Below are 21,020 nucleotides of genomic sequence, written 5' to 3'. Positions count from 1 at the left end.
TGTTTTTATCGAGCATTGGTACAAAAAACCTTTACAATTGCTGGGGTAAACCCAATGACCCCCAGCAATACATACATGTTGTGCGTTTTTCATATTTTTTATTTAGCTATTTTAGTGCACCCGTTAAATGAAAATCTGAAGTTGATATAATATTTAATTTTTTACATTTATTTAAATATACATTTTTATATAGTTGGTCTTATTTCAGTTTGTTTCAAGTAAGACAAATTGTTATTATTATTATTATTATTATGGTTTTAGTGAACTATAACAACCCTGTTATGTATAAATGCTATTTTTACAAGAAACAAGTACAGTACTGCATCTTTTTTTATTTCAAAGTAAACAATAAGGGAATATGATGTGCAAAAATCATACAGTTTCAAGAATACATGTAACTTTTTTTCAGTTACATTAACATTCATTCTTGCTGACCAATTTGAGCGCTCAAATATTTTAAATATCAAATCCATCTGATATTGGATTCTGAAGCTCAGTGGAAAAATACATGGATCAATACCAGAATCAGTCAATCAACACCACCATGACTTCTAGATATAGCAGTAAATCTGAGTACAAGGGGTTCTGAGTTCTAATCTGCCTTAATATAACATATGATATTAATAAACTAACACTTAAAATGTTTTCATAAAGTAGTGATGACAAAACCTGCTGTTTATTAAGTACAGACAGAATGTCTTAACCCTTTAGGCGCCAGAGGTTTTTTCCTAAAATGTTCGATTTTGACATCTTAATTTCAAAAGGCTATATCTTAAAATTTATAAAAGATAGAGACTTTCTGTCAATTATAAAAATATTAAGGATGACCCAATGTTTATGTAGGGATTTTATTTCCCCATCTAATTAGCATATTATGACGTCATATGGGGGTGGTCATCTTGAATTATAGAATTTTCATGAAAAGTCTGTTTAAATGATAAAATGCAGCACTTCTTTCCCCCCAAAAAATGTCCATCACCTTCTGTGTGCTATATTGCACAATACTGAATGCTCAGGTAAATAGTAAGCAGTAAACAAACTGTGTAAATCATTACTAATAAATGGTAGAAACAAACCGAATGCATGTAGCGGTTGGTATTTTCAATTTACTACATGCAGCAGGCACTCTGAATCCATGCATGGGGCACATATATATTATTCATATGACACACAAACACAAGTAGACAAGACTTGTTTAGTTCAAAAGCTATGCCCCGTGTCACATCGCCTCTGTTTCTGCTATGAGCAAATAAAACTTATGTACTTGCATATTGTTTTAAAGGAATAGATCACGCAAAAGTTAAAATCGTGTCATCATTTACCATTTCCAAACCAGCATGATTTTCTTTCACAAAAATAGATGGATGTTTCAGCTGGATGTCCAAGTCCTTTCCATATATAAAAAAGAAAAGGGATTCACACAGCTGAGTCATAATTCCCTGAAAAACTTTCCCGACTTGGGTTTCACGGAAGAAGGAAAATTATACTGGTTTTGAAAGTCATGAAGGTGAGTAAATGACCTAAGCAATCTTATTTAGTGCTGTAACACTGCCAGATTGGTTTCAACCATAAACGTTTCTTAAGCCTTTCTTGTTTTCTTACAGCCATTTTGTGCAGAAACCATGCTGAAGTCAGTTCATTCGCTTTGAGGATGACAAATCATTGTGTGCGTTTATTTATTCCAAGTGTTCTCAGCTGGAAGACAGCTGTTTTTTCTATCTTCAAATAGGACAGAAAAGAGCACTGTAGACTTTATGCTCAGCACTATTGAGTTATTGTGTGTTATTCTGCCTACAAGCATTTAAAAAGCTGATTATTTCTAGATGGCATCTCATTCATCTGTTTATCATATGGAGCACCAAATCATCTGGAATGAGGCTTGATGTCCTAGGTAGAGGAATCACAATATCCTTTTACAATACTATCAGCCCTATTAAAGACAAGCAGCAAGGCAGGACAAGCAAAACCTCTTCTGCTAATAGAGCTAGCATCTGGACTTGGTGACAATACTAGACTTGCTGCTAAGATATATTTGGTGCAGTTTCAGCTTTAAAGTATTTGTTAATTTTGCATTATTCATGTTTATGTTCATAGTAAGCACTGACTAAGCACAAACTCTGTTCCACAACCTAGTGAGCAGCCATGCTCCCAGACAGCAGGAGACTTAACTCAAAATGTATTTTCAAATTTAGTTTGACGCAAAAATGTTGCAAAACCTACAGCATAAAATCTCAGATATAATCAATACTTTTCGGTATTAAGAGAAAATATAAGTTATCTTTGTGTCAACATTGTGAAAATTGTCATTTTCCCTGTAGTTAGCTGTAAAATGCATAAAAATGTAGGCCGCAAAAGCCAAGGCGAATTTATATATATATATATTAAATATATACATTTTTTTTTTTTTTAAGTGCCTGTACTTTATGTATGTATAAAAAGTCTCTTCGATTGATTTAGGCAAAAATATGATGAGCCATATATATAAAAAAAAAAAAATGCATATGAATGCACATACGGCACTGTTCAAAAGTTTGTGGTCAGTTGTTTTTTTAAAAAAACGGATACTTCAGCAAATATGCATTAAATTGATTGCATTATTTTTTTTAAATGTGAATTAATTTAAAAATTATATTACAAAATATATAAATTAAAATGTAAAATATATTAAAATAAAAATAACAGTTATTTTACATTGAAATAATATTTCACAATATTATTTTTTCAGTATTTTTGGTCAAATAAATGCAGCCTTGATGAGCATGAGACTTCTTTCAAAAATATGAAAAAAATAAAAATCTTACTGGCCCCTTACTTTTGAGCAGTAGTTCCCTTAACTCCACAAGGGACCCACCAAAGAATGAGTAATTAAAACCATGAATCAAAACCTTACAGTCATTTGAGCTTACCTACAAAGAGAGCCACTATGACCATAATTTTTAGTCAGCTTGTGGGTGGGAGCCTTTAGTTTTGCCTTTTCATGTATAAATACATTTTTCAAGGTCACAAAAAAAAGTTAAATTAGTGCAATTCCATAAGTTTCAGTTTTCACTACATGGTTACTTGGGCACAAAAGACTGACGTGACCAACAAGTTTTACAGAGAACCACTAACCTTTTCACATCTGAGAGGGGGGCCATGTGACATGACACATTTTATGACAGCAATTGTAGCAGGTCGTGGTTTATTAGAAACATGTTTCGACAAGTCAACCCGCAGTAAATTCACATCCCATCGACTGCTGAGCATTTCAAGATTGCACTCCATGACATCAGCCACTTTTCCCGCACATACATAGACGGAAGCTGATAATTTATGGCGGTGTTTGGTCAGACAGTGACTCCTCTGGCTTTGCTGAAGGAAGTGACCTTACAAATCTCATCATGCAGGATGACCACGAGGCTTGAGACTCACGTTAAATCATTCCAAAAAAAGCCCAGCTCCGTTCGGTCGACTGAGGATATGATTATTACTGTCACTCTGTGGTTCAGACAATCCGAGCTCAATCTGCCACTCCATCCACTCAGCTGTTATGACTCTATGTTGGTTTGCTTCTACCCATGTATTTGTCATTTTCAGCTCTATTCCTCCCCACAACATCCTTGGACACATTTCCCCACACAGTTCAGATCATGACACTCATGTACACACCAGCCCTTGTGTTTAAGTAACAGCAGAAATATGCAAGAATACTCATACACATTGGCAAACAACACGCCACAGGGAAAACCCATGCATTCTTCAGGATTATGAATCTTGTGAAAAATACGTTTTTGGGTGTTTCAACAAAATGCCATTATGTATACCTCAACCTTTTCACACAAAAGTAAGATAAAGCAACTAAGAAACATCATGATCTGTCTCTCAAATTCCAGGATGTTGTTTTATATTCAGGAGGTGAATACTGCAACATTTTGATGTGAAATGAAAAAACAACACTTAAAATGTTACCACTATATAAAATCACATTTTCATGTAAAGTAAAAATCAAATCAAATGTCAAATATACAGTACTGTGCATTCTCAGTTATTTCTGTATTTTGCTGTAGTATGTCAGTAGGAAATATCAGTTTACATTTGCAAACATTATTTTTGTAATCTGACAACAGAGATCCGATCGCAACATCGTCCAATCTGTCTGGAATAACATGATGAAACAGAACAAATTGAGACAGACTCAATACAGAAGAACTGATGTGATGTCTCCAAGACACTTCAAGAAACCTGCAAATCTACAGTACTGTGCAGAGTTTTAGGCACTTGTGTAAAAATGCTGTAAAGTGAGGATGCCATTCTGTTGACTTAACTAAATTAAATCAACATTTGGTGTGACCACACTATACGTTAAAAAAGCTTTTGTCCTACAGTAGGTGCACTTGCGCATTGTTTTTCAGGTAGCTTTGCAGGTAGGTTTCTTGAAGTGTCTCGGAGACATCGTCACAGTTCTTTTGGATTGAGTCTGTCTCAGTTTGTTCTGTTTCTTCATGTTATTCCAGACAGACTGATGATGGTGAGATCAGATCTATGTGTGGAGAACTGGCTGCTGTCGTACTCCTTGTGCAAACAAATATCTCACTGGATTATTACAATTAATGGCAAAAAAATAATGTTTGGAATTGTGATACTTACTACTGATTCACAGATAGAAATAGAAATAGCTGACTTAAAACAATTTTTTTGTTGGTGAAAAAACTAGTGACCTAAGACTTTTGCACAGTAGTCTATGTATACCTCATCATTTACATGGAACAGGAAAAAACAACTGATAAACATCTAAAATATTATTTTGCTACACTTAATTATAAAATAGTAAAAGAAAAACAATGGATTAGCATCATGATCTATCTATAATAGCATGCTATCATGTTGTTTTAATGTATATTCAGGCTTCTGATTAAAACTATCAATACTCAAAAGAGACAATCCATAACATTGAAATTTTGCATTGAAATTAATGATACTCACTGTTCCTAGAGAGTCCGTGCGAAGAGTTAACAGGTATAATCCAAAAGAATCCAAAATCTTACATATGGGTGACATATGGGTGACCATATGTCCTCATGTCATGGACGAGATTTCTAAATTGCCTAAAATGTCCGGTTTTTGCAATGCAAATACACCTATAATGTAAGAGGACTGTATAGAGAGCACATCAGTAGGAAAACAAAGGCTAAGACATTTTAGGCAAAATCGCAGGAGATGTTGAAAAAGAGGATATATGGTCATCCTACACATTAAAGCTCATATACAGGCACACTTCAGTTAAAAAAGCAAGACCGATCCATTTTCAAACTTTTGACAGGCTATATAATGAATCCATCCAGCTTCATACTACAAAAACAATCTCTACTGAGTAAATACATGAAGTTTTGTTTTGTTTTAGAATTGCCTTTTACATGGTAGATTGGGCAAAGTCAATTTACTAGTGACTTCCACCCATAGTTAAAAACCTCCAAAAGGAAATACACCTCCATTACTGGAAATATAAGACTGGAAAAGAATACTTCCCAGGGTCTTTGTTAGAGTAACTTATACTGTTGCTAATGGACATGAGGGGTCTATCCTACAACCTCAATAAACCCAGCTTAACTGCTGTCTGCTTAAAACTCTTTTAGTCCATGTTTATAGCTGCTTTAGTGCCTCTCAAGACAGAGCAGCTGCAAACTAATAACATCAGCTGGCTGTTGTAGAACCCGGATGTGAAGTTTCCTCTCTTAGCACAAACTTCCCACCCATGAAACCGTTCTCTGATATAGCTAAACTGGTTTAGAATAATCAGCATCTCAAAACATCTCTATCGTGTTTAAGCTGATGTATGCTTTTGTAGTATGAAATATGTCATATTTATGCATATATAGATATGTTTATATATGAACGTCATTATGGTTGATTTGCAATGGATTTTGCAATGCATTTTGTGATACTGCATTAACACATCTTATAAAGCAGAATCATTTTTCATGATCATGTGACACTGTAGACTGGAGTAATGGCTACTTATGTCCTTATTCTGTATCAATTAATTTCTAGACAAGTCCATGTCACTCTGACCATGCACAACATGCAAACAGTCCTTTTCTTTACAGTGACAGTCTAAATTTGGCAGCTTCACTAAATATTAGCAAAAAGAGCTTCAGAGTGTTTTGACTGTCATAGCACAGTTTGCCGTTTGTAAACCACTGCAGGCGGAAACATTCACAACACTTCACACGCTGATGTAAGCTTTACACAGATGTGTATAAAACATGAAAGACACAATCTCATTTAGAGGCAGATCATCCACCAGATGTCCAGTACACTACTTATTATGGAAGTTAAAAGAACTGTTTATAAGTTTCGGCAAAATGGTTTAATTAGCAAACAACTGAATGCTTCAGGAGACATTTTTGGCTGGAAATTTTTGCTTATCTCAGCTGAGTTAGCGCTGATTTCTATCCAGTCACAATGAACATGGGGAACATAATGCTACTTCTTTCTTTTGCCATGATTTGCAAATATATATATATATATATATATATATATATATATATATATATATATATATATATATATATATATATATATATATATATATATATATATATATACATATATAAAAAATATATGCTTATATTTGCTGAGGAAGAAAGCTGTATGGCGTTTTAATGTACAATGTAATTTCCTCTCAAAATGAGCACTAGAAGACTAGAAGCATTTCTGCATAACCATTATGATGATTTCAAACAAAGAAAAAAAAAAGCTATCAAAAAGAGTAAGCTTATTTTTTAAGAAACTGAACAGTACATTATGAGATGAGTAAGACTTTTTATGCTTTTATTCAGCAATTATGCATTAATTTGATCAAAAGTGACATATAAATATGAGGTGTCTATGGGGAAGTGAGACCACTAGTGGACACCCAGGGAAACACAGACCAGACATCGTGACATGATGGCTGCTGAAAATTCAGCTCTGCTATCACAGGCGTAAATGACATTTTAAAATATCTAAAACAGAAAACAAAATAATAATCACAATATTAAAGCTTTTACTGTATCTTTTAAAATAAAATTAAAGCAGCTTTGGTGTGTGTGTATACATATACATATAAAACATATTATACATATAAAAAAATATATGAATTTCTTCATGTCCTTATCCCTGGTGGAAAATGCTCTGGGAAAACCTGAATCTGCACAATGGAGTGAAGTTCAGCCAAAAGTGTGGAACTTTTTCTTTTCTCTCCACACTGGGACGCTGCCATTGTTAATCCCCTTTTCTGGTGATGAAATGTAGACTCCGCTGCCTCCATTCACCATCTTCTCCACCATTCTTATGCTATTAATCACAATGCCCGCCACTTTTCTTTGCATGAAGGAGGTGTGGGTTATTCCCTGGATATGAACTCCTTGACCCCATCCGTTCACTCTCTCTCTCTCTCTCCTTCTGTATCCGTGTGCTTCATCTGCTCTGGATAAACAGGCAACTCTCACCGGGGACCACTGTGAGCGATGGGTTCACTCTTTACACAGTAAACTAAAGGAAAACATTTCTCTTTATGTTCCTCCAAGGGAACCATTGCTACTAGCCCATACATTGAACTGTAAATGAAGGCAAACAAATAATACATATTTCTTTTAACAAAGATTACTGGCTTCAAACTAGGTAACATAGATGCTGACGGTTATACTGTCCATGATGAATACCATCCAGCTGGTCAGAAAATAACAGAACAACTTCCTGACTATATTCTACTGTAGTAGGTTCCATGGATGTTTTAACAGCCAATCATACAAATATTTTAAATAAACTCCAAAAAAATATTGGTAATATAAATGTTTTACAAATACCTATATATCTCGTCATGTCAAATGTTGACCGGGTGTTGAGTGGCTGCTGCTGTTGTCGAAATGTATCTCTTCACGTCTGAATAGTTTTTTGTGTTTTTCCTATAACTTTGATAGATCAGTGCCTCAGACACATACTGCACTAGACCTGAAAGCAAATCCAATGTCTGCTGCAGAGAGCTATTCTCCAGATGTGACTCTCCAACCGGCTTCTGGTGAAGGCCTTTACATCTCAGGTATATAATTACACCACTTTTAAAATTGAAGTGATGAGAGCTCTGTGAAAAATTTAAACACTCACCAGAGTTTTCTGTAGTGTATAGGCACACAGTTCAACCAAATATTAAAACTGTCTAAAATTTGAGTCACCCTTAGACCATACAAAATGTAGATCCTTGATAGAAACAGATTTGGAGAAATTTAGCATTACATTACTTGTTTACCAATGGATCCTCTGCAGTGAATGGCTGCCGTCAGAATGAGAGTCAAAACAGCTGATAAAAACATCACAATAATCCACAAGTATAATCCACATCACAGTCCAACATTTAATGTCTTGTGAAGTGAAAAGCTTGCATTTTTGCAAGAAACATCATTTTAACTTTTGTTAATTCTGGCTAAAATACCAGTCCATAATTCATAAAAATGTTTCTTTCGGTGAAAAAGAGCATTACCTATATTTGTTTATAACAAATTTATATTTGTATTGCTATTCAATTGACTGTTCCTTTAAACAAAGACACTCATAAAACTCTTCCTGCTGTCATATGTAGCCACTTTTTGGCAAAGCTGCTTTTGATTAAGACTGCAGTGGGCAATGTGCTAAACCTTCTATTCATATTGATTCTGACAATAGCAATGAATCTGACACTATGCTCAAACCACACTGTGTTGTGCAATGTGCATGCACACACATCCACACACTAAGTGGAAATTATAAGCAAAACCATTTTTTCCAAAATCTATTTTGTCCACTGCATTGATCATAGTTTTGCATGCATGCAAAATGCATGGGGATGGATTTGTTAAAAACTACTACAGCCATCTATCGCTTGAAATGCAACATCACTTCTTCCACATATGGCTGTCGGGAGACAAGGCATCACTCTCAAATATTTCAGCAGGCACCACCATGTTCTCTGAGTGCCTTCCATGCTTTTTGAGGATGATGTGGAGAGGCTGACTGGAAGGAAAATAAACAGAGCCAGTCCTCTGTTTGACCTTCATCAATGGGCAGCATAGGATTTCCAACACTCATAAACAATCAAGCAACCAGGGAGGTCTGCTGACATCATCACTTCAGAAAGAAAGTCTAGGGGAAATCGATGATGTGCAGTTAAGGAGCTACGACAATAGTGCGACTGGACAAAATAAAACACTGTGTAAGGGTGTTTCCACACATAGTTTTATTACTGCTATTGTGCTTATGTTTTCAGTACATACAGTACATTTTCTACTGTATCCCTCTGAATTAAATACCTTGCTCAAGGGCATAATAGTGGCAGCTTTGGAGTTTGAACCTACAAACTTTGGGTCACTAACCCATATTTTTTAACCACTAAGCTATCCATCCTTCGTCCACTTGGTGTAAGTTTTGGAATTATTGACTAAGAAGTGAAAGATCAAGGTTGAAGGAACAGTTCATCTGAAAATGTAATTCTTTCATCATTTACCCTTGGGAAGTTTAAACACATTCTTTCTGCCATTAAAAACAAATAGAGGTGTTAGGAATACTATTAAATGAAAGTAAATATAGAGAGACTCTATATAAGTTTAAAAAATGACAGAAAAGTACCATAAAAATAGTTGATGTTACTTTTTAGGTTTTTCACATTGTGGCAAAAAAAAAAAAATTTTTAGATACATTTTATATATTTGTTAGGTAAAACTTTTGGATACACTTTGGATGCATAAATGCATAAATGTGATTTCATTTTTAAATTCATTTTTATAAATACATTTCAAGATATACAAAAAAATGCTTAACATTTATTGCAAATATATATATATATATATATATATATATATATATATATATATATATATATATTCAAATATATTTACATTAATATGGTTTCAATTAGTTTTAGTTTCTTAAATTTAATCAATAATTTTGAGGCCATTTTTGAGACCATTCAAATTGGCAAACTAAATATTTTTATATTGTCCAAAATATATTTTCATTTATCCAAGTTGTTTTTAAGTTGCATTTTAAGGTTTAAAATAAATATATTTGGAATTTAAAAAAGTATACTTTACTGCCCACCCACACTGTTGACACCATGATTTAAGCTTTTTATTATACTTCAAGTCAAGTCTGCTTTATTGTCAATTCTTCCACATGTACAGCACATACATACAGAGAATTGAATTCATAGTTCATCGGTGTCTGGGACAAAAGAGGGGAGGGGGGAGCAAGGTCGGGAGGGTGTTCGGCTTCCTGACAGCCTGATGGATGAAAACTGTTCTTCAGTTGTGTGAAAAAGTTATGTGATGGATGGGTGGGATCACCTGTAAAGCAGAGAGCTTTACGGGTCAGCCGGGTTCCTTCTCAGCTACTCTGAGAAGTCGTATGAGAGTCATATAGTCATACCATTCATTCCACAAAAACAGTAAGTTCTATTAAATATATTACAAAACACCAGATGGAAGTTAATTTTTCTCGTATTTTGTTATCAAATCCTGTTGCGGAAGTGGAAGCAACTCCTAAGATCTCTGGTTTGCATGAGGACATCCGTTGACGTGTTCCTCAACCCTTGTGACTTAAGTATTTTTATCCAAGGACGTGTTGGATCCTGACTGGTTTGACTGCTGAATGTGTGTGAGCACTGCTGACCTGAGCATCTTTCCCAGCAGATGTGAGGTATTGCAGGTTTTTTTTTTTTTTTGCCAAGGAGGATGTCTTGTATTTCAGTATCTATTGTTCTTGGATTCCTCCTGGCAGCCATCCCTCTCTTACTTCCATATACACACATTTCACTTCCTACAACTTGTTGACTTATGTGAATCTGAATCACTGGTTCTCAGTTCACAGAGAGTTCTGTGTATATTCTTCTACTTTCCTTTTTAATCAAGGGAAGAAAAAATTACTTTAATCCTTTAAAAATTGTACTTCTAAAAATAATAAATGCAAAAAACAAAAACATTTAGATTTCATGATTCATAATGTGTGTGTGTGTGTGCGTAAAAATATTATAGTCATTAGTTCATAATGTCCTCACGATCAAGCTTAAAAAAAACATTAAAAACACCATAAAAGTAGTTCAAATGACTTTTATTCTGTAATCCAAGTCTCCTGAGGCCATACAATACCTTTGTGAGGAACAAAGTCAAATTAAAGGTTTTCATTTTTATTTTTAATTATGATTTTAAAAAATGGACTGGGTTGAAACAGATTTTCACTGAACTGTTGAATTTTTGTATTTTAGATGATCGATTCCTTTAAGCACAATTAGAAAGTCTTACTAACTAAACAAAAAGTCCTACTATCAAATCTGAGGGTAAAAAAAAAAAAAAAAACATGATTGAATCTGAACCACCTTTAAGGGAGTTTCATTGATGTCAGATGTGTTCGGGCTGAAATAATTACATTTTATGGAACAGAGTCTGGTGTAAAAGTGAGAAAACCTCTGGAAATACATCCAAGCGCAGGTTAGGATATAGTCAAACTTTCCGCCCCTCAAAAGCTCCGAAAATGAGATCCGAGAAGCTCCTGAGACAAAAAAACAAGGGAAATCTCAGTCAAAACACGAGCAAAGTGAAGTGAGTGTTGTGTTTTTCTTTTGCTAAACTGTGGAGAAAGTCCCGCTCAAGCAGCTGTTAGGAAATTCCCTGGTATTAACAAAAGGTCCTCACGTATGATGAATTTTGCATCATTACTTCACATCTCTGCCTCGCCATCTGTTTGGACAGCTTGAGTGCTTCCTGTCTGTCATTGTGCAATATGTGAAGGAGTTTTGAAGGTGCAGTAATAGAGGAAGAGAGAGAGGCCATGCTGAAAAGCATGTAGCTTCTCTATATCATGCCTTTTCCTATCCAACCATCACGTGAGGGCAATAGTTTCATTGAAAATTACTTGTAAATATCCTGTTTGATCATAGGTTAAGTGTGTGGAGAGAAGGAATTATGGCTTCCTGTACTGCACAAGAATTGTAAAATCATGCTACATGCTGAAACTGACAGCGAGGATACTAGAGCAGACAGCAATGAATGTGTCATCATTACAGACTTTTTCTTGTAGCCGTTTCCGATGATAATGCTTACTACAAAACAAAAGCACTGAGTCAGCCAGAAAGAGATCTGGCACATGCAGCCTGGCTACGGTTTGTATCTTTCATTGTGCAATGAGATGTTATAAACACACTTACTGTCCAAGCCTAGCTGTGACATTTCACAGTGACCACGACAGCTCACAGACCACCACTGTCAAGCTTCGAATATAGGACACAAAAGCACAGTCTATATCATCATTTCTAAGTCATCTGAACCTAGCTTTGTGTGAGAAACATAAAAACGAATGGAGCAGGTGTCTTATGAATCTGACACATACTGTTCCATGGACGAGTGCCTCCCACCATCAAGAGAAAATAACTAGTTTACATGTAAGGATATGCAACTATAGGAGGAGTCCAGTATCAAATAGCACTTCTTAAGGAAGCAATTAGATGTATTTGATTCTGAGATTTCTCAAAACGCTCAAGGTCAAACAACATGAGTGCATGATTGCAAACACACAAAACAAGGGTTGCTATGAAGACAAATGTATTTTGTACAGTGTGAAGGCCTTTATATGCAATGATGGCATATTTATTTTCATTGCAGTTCTATTGCACTTACATTTGGCTGTTTGCCGACTATGACTTCAGTGCTTCCATCATAGCTGGGAAAGTTTGGAAATCCCTGCCTCAGACACAGCCTAAGTATGAACTTGTTTCAATACAAAATATTTAAGGTTATAATGATGGGTGTTATGCACCTTCTTTTGGTATCACCCTACTGACATTATTATTAACACTTCTGCACTGTATTTGTGAAAACAAATCTTATAACTTGCACAAAGTAAAGGCAAATTTAAGGATATTAATTAGATTTCACTCAGAAATTGCAAGTCAATTTCACAGTCATAAATAAACTTTACATTTTGAAAGACTGAAATAGTATTTCCTTTTTAAAACTCTTTTTTTTATTGACAACTTTAAATAAAGCATATGTGGAGAACCCATATAGATATATATATATAGATTATGAAAATCACATTAAAATCTGCCTGAGTCTGTGAGATGTTGTTACATTTAGTGCAGGACTCGTGTTGATATACGTCTGTTATCTTTGAAAGTCTTTTGGAGGTCTTTCTGTGATCATGGATGAAAGGTCACCGGCAGAAGCTTTTCATTTTCCCTTAGATTCTTCACTAGACAACACGTTTGTTTTGACTGTCTCCAAAACCTGATTAAACTGACAAGAACTTTGAGCTCTGAAAAGAGTCCCGTAGAGGCCGTAAGTCTGAGATCAAATGGAAACTGACATCACCTAAATGGGGTTTAAGTTCACGACCTGTACCCACAAAGTCAACCCTGCACGAGTGCCATGTCAGCCACAAACCAATATTGGCATCCAACAAGACTTATCTAGGCAAGCATCAGTATTGGTTTCTAATCTAAACCACATTTTGTTGGTGCTGCAGATAAAAATGATATGTGCAATGGCAATTTTGACAATTACTGTTTCTCACACTTGTATTGTCTTTGAATTAAACAGCTATAAGTTTTCTCTATGCTTTAGAGGTCACATTAGATCTATATGCAGCAAATGAAATAAATGATAAGCAACAAAGGAATACAACATTCAGTATCAGATTCACTTGAGAGGGATCTTCTTCCCCACTCTGGATCGTTCATAATGAATTTAAACCACATGCACATTTCTTTTTTCATTGCTCAGAGTGTTATAACCAGAGGGGTCTCTGAAAGGAGCCATCAGAATGTGTCTCGCTGTAATCGTGCGCATCTGCAAAGCACGTTTAGAATGCAAATGATCTTTTAAACAAAGCCACGGATGCATTAAGTCCAAAAGAAATCCTTAATTTAATCTATTTCGTATTTTCGGTGTGTTTAGAGAGGATATTCCAAAACTATAAATATTGGATGCAACATGGATCAGGATTGTGTGCAAACAAGGCAAAGGAAATTGTTCTCAGTGTGTTAAACAAATTAAAGATTCGCTTCATAAGAAAACAAACCAAATTTGCTATCAACAAAACGAAATTTTGTGATGTTAGTGTTTAAAACAAAAGAAAGCAATTCGCCAGTGCGCTAAAAAAATACAAATAAACATCATTCAAGATACAGTAGTGCCAAATTGGCCTAAAACTATTAAAACACATTTTATTTTCCTCAGAAATTGCTACAAATTTTTATTATTATTATTATTTTTATGCTTTTTAAACTAAATATTATAAGAACTATATAGAAAAAAAAAGATAAAATAAAATCATTGTGAAATATTGTAAGAATTTTTTTTATTAAAAAATAGTAATGAATGAATGAATGGGTTGTAAATTTAGCCCTAAATGATTCTGTTGTGTATATTTAGATATTTTTACTGGAAAACTAGACAAAAGTTCAAGGTGACACTTTCTTGTATGAACAATGTCCTTGAAACGTCCTCTATGAACAATGGATATGATTTTTGAAAAATTATATCAGCAGATACTGCGCAAAAAAAAAAAAAAAAACATGGTTAAGTATGGCAGAAAACATTCCCACAGTAGATAATGGCAAGTCATGTTCTTGACATTTCACCCGAATGCTGAATGTTGGCCAAAAGAGACGTCAAAGGTCTTAACATGAGACACAACCCACCCAGAAACAAAAAAAGATACAAAAGCTGTCACTGGGACAGTCCCTTTGAAAAGATACAGCTTTCTTTACCCCAAAGGATGTATCTTAGTACCTTAATGATACATACTTGTACCGTGTGCATATTAGAAGGCCTACCTTTTGCAAAAGGTACCACCCCAGTGACAGCTTTTGTACCTTTTATCCTGAGAGTGTATAAACTACTCCTGCCAACAGTCTTTAAAAGTGAGATCAGTAAATAATAATAAATCTGTTATCAGAAACACCATGAAAAGACTACTAATGAAGCTGCTGAAATGTGAACAAAGTTTGTCGGTCATCAGTGGTTGCTGAAGAAAGTGTTAACAGAACTAAACACTGGAATATTTTTCTCTTGGTTTTACTGACAGTATTCTGATTGGTTGGCTATTCGCTGTTCTAAAAGTGTAGCATATAAAGGTTTTGCAAGTACACCAAGTTTGATGTCAAGTTTGATGTTTATAGTCTGTCTACTCCTACTCCAAGAATATGAAGCAAGCTTACGGTGTCTAGTAGCTCATCCAGAGCCACCAGCCCTTACACCTTCATGTAAAGAAACTGTCGTCGACAGACACAACTGAATAAACCTGTTAAATGATACACACAGACCATGTTAACGTGGCTTTCTGCAGTTCTGTTCTTATAGAGGAATGTCTAGTGTAAACTGAAAGCCCTGTGCACAAACCATGCGCTCAGAAGACTCAGTCTGTGTTAATGCAGCCCTGACATGAGGAAAAGCAGAGCCAAATGGAAAAAAACACCAAGGGTTCATGTTTTTGTTGCTAGCTACATTCAATACATACATATTTATTTATTAAGGCTTTTTTTTCTTTCGTCTTTTGGAATGCAATATGATCCAGATACTTCACTGACAGTTTTCTTGGTTCATATAAATATAAAAAATATATAAACTATTTTAAACTAGAGCAGTCTGTCACGTTTTCTAAAATCAAACAAATCCTATTGAATCTGCTTCCATCTAGGGGTCGTAAGTAGCAACGACAGGATGTTTTTTTACCCTCCTTTTACGCCAGTACACATTACTTTATTAATGTCTATGGCGACTGCGGCGAAATCCAAAGCTTGAATTAATTTATGATGGGCTATATCTATATATAATTTCTTGTTCCACCAGAGGCTCACAGTTTACCTGCACATTAAGAAAACTCCTCCACATGTTATCAAACTAGACACTGCAGTTAATTATGTCCCTTTTCCAACCAAAATTGGTAACTGTTACTGTTACGATGCTCAGAACGATCACGTGACTGACTACGTTAATACACGACATAAAACGTATGAGTGACGTAGTTTTAAAAACAAATGTAAAAATCCAAATTCATTTAATACATAATTTTAGTGATTTTACAACATGCGTAAACTGACAAAAGCAACTTTTGTGTTTGTTAGAATAAAATAAATATATTAAAATACTAATAAAAAATAAAAAAGTGATTTTAAAACCCAACTGAGTTTGCAGTCTGATTGGTCACTGTGTGAAAGCAGTGAAGTTTCGCTCAGGGTTATTTCACTGATTAAAACACTGGACAAAAAGACATCTTTGGTTTTTATTTTGGACAAATGTTCGTGATTGGTGTGCATCTTGTTTATTACATTAATGTCAAAGATCAAGTCTTACTGTGTTTTTCCTTGCAGATATCAGAGACAATTACAAGGAAGTCATGAAACAGAATCCTTTCAGTGTGAAATGTTATTTAAACTTTAACTTTACAAAAGATTAAAGCTTATTCAAGCACACTTTCAAGGAAAACCTGAAATATCAGTGAATTGTAAATTTGATTTACTGCCCCAGACAAGTAACACATTCAACTCTTAAAAATGCATGACATTTCCATAGCTAGTTGCTTTCTTTCTTTCTTTCCTTTTTTTTTCTTTCTTTCTTTCCTTTTTTTAACAATGGCGTTATGCTCAGCTTTCATGCTATTTTAGATATACATTACTTTTAGTCTATGAAATCATATTTAAAAATCCAGTGAATCACAAATGACTGAAAACTGGTTTAATTGAATTTCATATGAGTGGATTGTCTTGGACTCTCATACAGATATGATTTAGGTCCAAATACTGTCTCAACCTGACCTTTAGGTCACATCTCTCAACCTGTTTTCGACAAGATTTGATCGCACTTGAAAAATCCAATAGATGTCACTGTTTTAACAGTTATTGACATTGATAGTTTATTGAGAAAAATTAAAGCAACCATCAGTAAGTTTGTGTTCAGTAGATTTGGTGATAGCCATATATTTTGTTCATCCATGCAGTCTCATGCATGAAATATTATTTTTAATTGACACTCCTGGGCAAATAGAGGTGTTTACATGGTCTGCATCTGGAACCATCATAACTGAAGCACTGGTATGTGACTGTTACTCTTAGTCCGTGATTATTTTTACTGTGGATTTCTTACATTTGCATTGCTTCATTTGGAGTTTAAACATTATAAAGTTTCCTTTCTAGGCCTCTTCTTTTCCCTGTGTGGTTATTTATGTGATGGACACATCTCAAAGTGTAAATCCAGTCACCTTTATGTCCAACATGCTCGATACCTGCAGGTCAGTGTCTGAGAATTGTTTTTTATTTCTTGTTCATGCAATATTTTTTCAGAGTGTACTTCTCCACTTCTTAGTGTTACATTCACACTGTATAATTCAGTGTTATGAAAGTTATGTCATCATTTCAGAAGCTCTTACCAAAATATCTTGTTTTGTTGTTTTTTTCTCCAGCATTCTCTAGACTAAGCTACCTTTCATAGTCGTCATGAACAAGGTAATAATGATAATAAAACTGTCATGCTAATTTTAATGGTGAATGGCCAAAGCAAGATGACTAATGTACATACTGTACAAGCAAATTAGATGTTTGCAGTATTTATTAAATATACTAACAGTTATTTTATTCATATTAATTTTTAAACAAATGAATTCTAAATAAATAATAACAAATATAATTAATAGGCAATTTATGTTTATTGGTATTTATTATTGACATATTAAATATATTTAGTATACTATTTATATTGTTCTGAATTTTGTATGAATACAGTTTCTGTTCAGAAGATGAGATGGCAGATATTATCCTTTAATAAGGCCTTTGGTGGATAACGCATCTTCATCTTCTATGAGCATGTTTTTAGTTTTGAATGGAACAAATCAGTGTAAGCCATTTGTTTCATAATGTTAAAACTATTCAGCACAACATGTATTTTTCTGTATCTTTACCAAAAAGCTGCACTTCAGAAAGAATCAAAATGAAAATAAAATTGATTTTGAATGGGTTGTTTTTAGAATATTGAATTAAATTTACAATTGTATATGTTTTTATTGCACTTATATCTTAGTTTATTATAATGCTAATAGGAGCAGTTTCCTTTTAATTTGAATGATAGTGATGTATGTGTTGTTAAGGGCAATAAACATATATGTTTAAAGATAAATGAATGCTTTTCTTTAAACATTTGATGCGTTTTACTGTCTTGCAGAGAGTATCGTCCTGCATATGAACGTCTGCACAGAGAGTTGGTGAGTAATCATTGATGTGGGCTGATGAACTACATTAATCAACTGGCCATTCCACAAATATCCATCACTTATTAAATTATATATGTTTTTGTTGGCACTTTGTAATTTATTTATTTCATTTGAAAGGCAAATAAAAATCTCCCTTTTTTCGTTCCATAGGAAAAGGTCAAGTCTGACTGTTATTAATGTATTCATCTCATACTCAGGCTGAAGCTCAGAGTCAGAAACAACCGGAGCAGTTGGAACGCCTTCGGAAGGACATGAGAGGAGTTCCCATGGAAACTGCAGTTCCTGTTGGTACATTCATTCAGAACGGTCACGTCTCTGTTCATTCATTAATAAAAGAGATAACTCTTCACATATATATAAAAAAACTTTTGCACAGTATAGTGTATATTTTACCTGAATTGCTCTTAGAACAGATGTTTATCATTTTATGCAATCAGCTGGTCTTTGATCCTTCACTGGCATTGTCTCCAAAAATATGTGCCCTGTATACACTGTCACATATGGATATTTTATTCTTCAGATGCCCCAGAACTTGGTGGGCCCAGTGACCTCATCTTTACCCACTGCAACCCTGATGAAGCTGAGGAAGACATAGACAGCGATGACATCGATCGCATGGGTGAGGATACTTCAAATAGCCCGTAAAGAACCATAATCGCTGCCACACCATGTAACACCGGTGTTTATGATGTCACTTTTTCCCCAACAGTCATAGAAGAAAGTAAAGAGGCCGGTGCTTTCAAAACTTTCTAAAGGAGAGAAGGGAAATAAATAGTGCAAGTGCGCAACAGGAAGTCAAAGTGAAGGCGGGAAATTTGCATTGTGTATGTGTCAACATACTTGAGTTTGGCCCTTCAACACTGACTTTTTTTGAAAGACAAACGTTTTTCATAAATCTGTTTGTATTCTGTAGTTGTGGCCATCAGCTAGTCTGCACTGAGATTTCAGATTTGCGAATGAATGAATTTGTAAAAACAGTCTTTTGCATCATGCACGGATTAAGAACATCATTAGTTTAAAAAGCAAACGTCAACATAGATTTGAATATCTTGGGTCACCACTGAACATGTATTCAAACAAATACATTCTGAAAAATGTCAGAAAAAACTTTGTATTCTTTTGCATAATATATGTATCTATGCTCTATAATCTTATTTGTCTGTTAATAGAAATGCTTTGTATTTCTTAACCTGGAACAGAAACCAAAATCTGAAGTTTTTCTTCATGTACCTTTAACATTTCTATGATGGGAAATAAAATATTTTTATATATGTATATACAAGATCTGCCTCGCTGCAAACTTACTTTGTCTATTCATAATGTTTTTATTTGAAGAAGCGTTAAGCATCTTCATATTTAATGGAGCAGAGTGTGTGCTGAGATGATGGGTGGGCAGAAGTGGTTTTGCAGCCATATTGCACAGGGATCCAGTGGGTGATAGTGAGACTGTGGGAATACAGATTCACGCCTTAGCCCCTCTGTTTCAATGAATTAAGATGAAATACACTTCAGTTTGGTTATTCAAGTATTTTTGAAGACTTGAAATGCAAGTAGCTGGTAGAGGTAAAGGAAAATCATTTTCAGAGGAAACAACATATATTTCCTGTTCTGTTGTTCACAGTATTGTGCTTATGAACGACCATTTTGCATGCAGAAACTGCATTCAGCTATTAAATTAGTTGAAGTGATTGCTTCAAGGACTGGCTTATTATTCACAAATTAAAATACCTGCAGACAGTCTTAAATTCATAAAGTTATGTCATTAAGGTTTTCTTACACTGCAAAAATGCTTGCTCAGTTTTTTGGTACATTTACTTCGGTTAAGAGTGTAAATATTCAAGCTTAAGCTATTTATTTTAGTAAAATTAATAAGTACTGGAGATCTGTTGGAAGCTGTATTTTCAAACTTTATTAATACAACTTCTTGTGTGCTGCCTGGACATTTACATTAAGAGATGTTTTATTGTGTTCCCTTCTATTTATTCATTAGGTGGTTTTCCTTTGATTTTAAAAAGGTCTTTAAGAGTTAAATTTACTTTCATCAAACCTGCAGAAACACACAGATAAGGATATTTTTAGAGTATGGCTGCTTTAAATTCTGCATCTTTCTCAGAGGAATTGCATTAATTGAAAGGTAATTTTCTCATTATTAAGAGCTATACTCGATGCATCCATGTCTGTCAGACTCTTAACTTTAATCTGTAAGTTTATAGAAGGGAGTAGTCGTGAACCGATGTGAGCATGCTTTCTCTGTGTAGGTGACTCATCACATTCTGAGGCATGTAGGTTGTGTTGCAAACCTAAAAACGGCAGATGCCTTTGGATTTTCACAGAGCGTGAGTCACTATGTGGTTGAGTTTACCAAAGCTCAATCTTAACACCCTTTTATGCTGTCGCCACAACACACACACATATTAGATGAACATAAAAGAGGAAAGGATGAGTTGAATGGAAGCGGGAAGTGTCAGGACGCCTACTATAATTGCATGTCTGGAAGGAAGAACATTGCCTGGTGAGATTTAAAAGTCAGTCTTAACTGGCTTGTACCGGTCTCTGGTTGTTCTTCTGTGTTATCACTGTTAAAGATCAAAGAGGTATTTTGTCATTGTTCATTCATAGACACCACTGCACTGCATGGATGGCAGTAATACTGTAAAATACTGTACTGTGCATGCACTTTATGAGCAACAAATGCTTTTCCAGAGAGGCATGCATTTTTACTGCTGTGATGTATACTGTGTGGTATACAAGAAATACTGAATAACTCATAAAAA

General features: G+C 34.6%; 1 protein-coding gene and 1 long non-coding RNA gene across 5 annotated transcripts in view; one reads left to right on the top strand and one right to left on the bottom strand.

Annotated features, from left to right (window-relative positions):
* The window catches only part of LOC113060937 (uncharacterized), a 28,645-nt gene extending 9,655 nt beyond the window's left edge, over nt 1-18,990 (top strand). The window contains exons 1-7 of one of the 3 annotated variants that reach the window (XR_003278312.1): nt 16,988-17,074; nt 17,177-17,271; nt 17,443-17,485; nt 18,198-18,237; nt 18,444-18,552; nt 18,767-18,865; nt 18,956-18,990. This is a non-coding gene — a long non-coding RNA (uncharacterized LOC113060937). Of the gene's footprint in view, nt 1-16,987; nt 17,075-17,176; nt 17,272-17,442; nt 17,486-18,197; nt 18,238-18,443; nt 18,866-18,955 lie in introns of those variants that run through there. The other 2 variants (XR_003278310.1, XR_003278311.1) reach the window with 2 other exon arrangements.
* Nucleotides 1-21,020, bottom strand: part of LOC113060912 (neuronal PAS domain-containing protein 3-like) — a 783,891-nt gene that overhangs the window by 258,839 nt on the left and 504,032 nt on the right. The window lies entirely within an intron of this gene.

Source organism: Carassius auratus, chromosome 42 (genome assembly GCF_003368295.1).
Source record: "Carassius auratus strain Wakin chromosome 42, ASM336829v1, whole genome shotgun sequence".
Classification (NCBI taxonomy): domain Eukaryota; kingdom Metazoa; phylum Chordata; class Actinopteri; order Cypriniformes; family Cyprinidae; genus Carassius; species Carassius auratus.
This window is presented reverse-complemented; position numbering and strand designations above follow the sequence as displayed.